General features: G+C 45.6%; 1 pseudogene; it reads left to right on the top strand.

Annotated features, from left to right (window-relative positions):
* Positions 1 to 593: 593 nt before the first annotated feature.
* On the top strand, positions 594 to 2,452 carry LOC116563281 (annotated as a pseudogene).
* The last annotated feature ends 658 nt before the right edge of the window (positions 2,453 to 3,110 follow it).

Raw genomic sequence — 3,110 nt, 5'->3', positions numbered from 1 at the left:
TGTTACCCAGGCTGGAGTGCAATGGCGCGATCTCGGCTCACCGCAACCTCCGCCTCCTGAGTTCAGGCAATTCTCCTGCCTCAGCCTCCTGAGTAGCTGGGACTACAGACACGCGCCACCATGCCCAGCTAATTTTTTTTTTGTATTTTTAGTAGAGACGGGGTTTCACCATGTTGACCAGGATGGTCTCGATCTCTTGACCTTGTGATCCACCCGCCTCGGCCTCCCAAAGTGCTGGGATTACAGGCTTGAGCCACCGCGCCCGGCCTGGGAATTCTTTTTTTTAAATTTTATTATTTTTTCTTTTTATTTTTTAAAAAGACAGGGTTTCACCATGTTGGTCAGGCTGGTCTTGAACTCCCAACCTCAGGTGATCCGCCCACCTTGGCCTCCAAAGTGCTTGAATTACAGGCATGAGCCACCACGCCTGGCCGGAATTGTTTATTTAAAAGCAAGTCCCCTGAACTCTGGGAGCCTCATATTCTTCAGTTCAAAAATGGGAGTTGTGGGCAGCCCAGGCGGGCTGGCAGCTAGAATGGGCGCGATAGCCGCCTCCACCTCTGCCGCCTCCGCCGTGGCCTCGTCCGCCCGGGCCGTTCGCTGCTGCGTGGGGAGAGCGAGGCGGGGCTGCCGGGGCCGCCATGGAGCCTGACTCGGTGATTGAGGACAAGACCATTGAGCTCATGAACACTTCAGTTATGGAAGATCAAAATGAAGATGAGTCCCCAAAGAAAAATACTCTTTGGCAGATAAGTAATGGAACATCATCTGTGATCGTCTCCAGAAAGAGGCCATCAGAAGGAAACTATCAAAAAGGAAAAGACTTGTGTATTAAATATTTTGACCAGTGGTCTGAATCAGATCAAGTGGAATTTGTGGAACATCTTATTTCACGAATGTGTCATTATCAGCATGGACATATTAACTCTTACCTGAAGCCCATGTTGCCCCGGGACTTTATTACCGCTTTACCAGAGCAAGGCTTAGATCACATAGCAGAAAACATTCTTTTGTACCTGGATGCCAGGTCTCTGTGCGCAGCAGTGCTGGTATGTAAACAATAGCAGCGAGTAATCTCAGAAGGAATGCTTTGGAAGAAGCTGATTGAACGAATGGTACTCACTGATCCCCTATGGAAAGGACTTTCAGAAAGAAGAGGGTGGGATCAGTACCTGTTTAAAAACAGACCCACAGATGGCCCTCCAAATTCGTTTTATAGGTCATTATACCCAAAGATTATCCAGGATATAGAGACTATAGAATCTAACTGGCGGTGTGGACTACACAACTTGTAGAGGATTCAGTGCCGCTCTGAAAACAGTAAAGGTGTTTACTGTTTACAGTACGATGATGAAAAAATTATCAGTGGCCTACAAGATAATTCTATTAAGATTTGGAATAAAACCAGCCTGGAACGTTTGAAAGTGTTAACAGGACACACAGGCTCTGTCCTCTGCCTGCAGTATGATGAGCCTGTCATTGTAACTGGCTCTTCAGATTCTACACTGAGCGTGTGGGATGTGAACGCGGGTGAAGTTCTTAACACATTGATCCATCACAATGAGGCTGTACTGCACTTACACTTCAGCAATGGACTGATGGTGACCTGTTCCAAGGAGCACTCCATTGCTATGTGGGACATGGCTTCTGCAACTGATATCACTTTACGGCATGTCCTGATTGGCCACCGGGCTGTTGTCAACGTAGTAGACTTTGATGACAAGTACATTGTGTCTGCCTCTGGTGACAGGACTATCAATGTCTGGAGCACGAGCACCTGTGAATTTGTTCATACTCTCAATGGGCACAACTGAGGCATTGCTTGTCTCTAGTACGGGGATCGGCTGGTTGTTAGTGGATCATCAGATAATACCATTAGGCTCTGGGATATTGAATGTGGTGCCTGTTTAAAAGTCCTAGAGGGACATGAATAATTGGTTTGATACATCCGGTTCGATAACAAGAGGATTGTCAGTGGGGCCTATGATGGGAAAATTAAAGTTTGGGACTTGCAAGCTGCTCTTGACCCTCGAGCCCCAGCAAGCACGTTGTGTTTGCCCACATTGGTGGAACATTCTGGACATGTGCTTCAGCTACAGTTTGATGAGTTTCAAATCACCAGCAGCTCCCATGATGACACTATTTTGATTTGGGATTTCTTAAATGTGCCTCCCAGTGCCCAGAATGAGACCCGTTCTCCCTCCAGAACATACACTTACATCTCTAGATAACAGTCTGCACTTTCACCCATTTCAGTCCACCCAGCACCATCGTTCTTTCAAGGAGGAATCAAAGAAGACTATCTGTTAAGAGATCCCCAAAACCTATTCTGCTTCCATGAAACACACAGATATGCTGAGAAGCAAAGTCCTTTGCTCTGGTTACAGGAACACTGAGAGTCATTATAACCATTGATGACAGAATGTTTTGATTTTACTAAGGTTGTTAAGTCTGGAAGTTAGGAAGTCTTACTTGGCTGTGTCCTAGGAACTGATAACTTAGGAAGAGTATTGACAACTCTTTGTGTTATGCTGAGGGCCAGTAAAGTCTATACACATTAAACTTTGTAGATTGAATAAACATGTTTACACATAATCATACTACTATGAATAGATATATACAAAGACTATTGTGATTTATAAAATTTGTTTTTATTTAAAATTTTTTTAAAAAGGGGAGTTGTAATGCCCTTACCGTTTCTGGGAGGCCCTGTACCATTAGTGCCAGGCACAGGCATGCACAGGGAGGAAGTATGGTTGGGCTTCCTTAAAAGCGCTCCACTTGATTAGGTCCCAGCCCCGGCAAGCTCCTTTCTGGAGGAAGCAGGCAGCCAGAGCTTCTGGATAAGGTTAGAACCTGCTCACTTTCAGTCTTGACTGGAAAAACAGAGAGCACGGCTAGAAACCAGGTATGCCCCTACTTCGCCAGCTCATGGGCCTTTTAACCCCAAGAATTCCTCTTGCAAGGAGCAGGAGTCAAGATGTCGAGTCTGGGGAAGGGTAATATAAGGTAACCTTTGTTTCACAGGCATTATCTCATGTAATCTTCACAACAACCCTATAAGGAAGACTAAAGGAAGACTAAAATCACCCCCATTTTCCAGGTGATGA

The sequence above is a fragment of the Sapajus apella genome, unplaced genomic scaffold (assembly GCF_009761245.1).
Source record: "Sapajus apella isolate SASKATOON/1434 unplaced genomic scaffold, GSC_monkey_1.0 scaffold34, whole genome shotgun sequence".
Taxonomy (NCBI): Eukaryota; Metazoa; Chordata; class Mammalia; order Primates; family Cebidae; genus Sapajus; species Sapajus apella.
The sequence above is the reverse complement of the archived record's forward strand: the minus strand, read 5'-3'. Positions and strand labels throughout refer to the sequence as shown.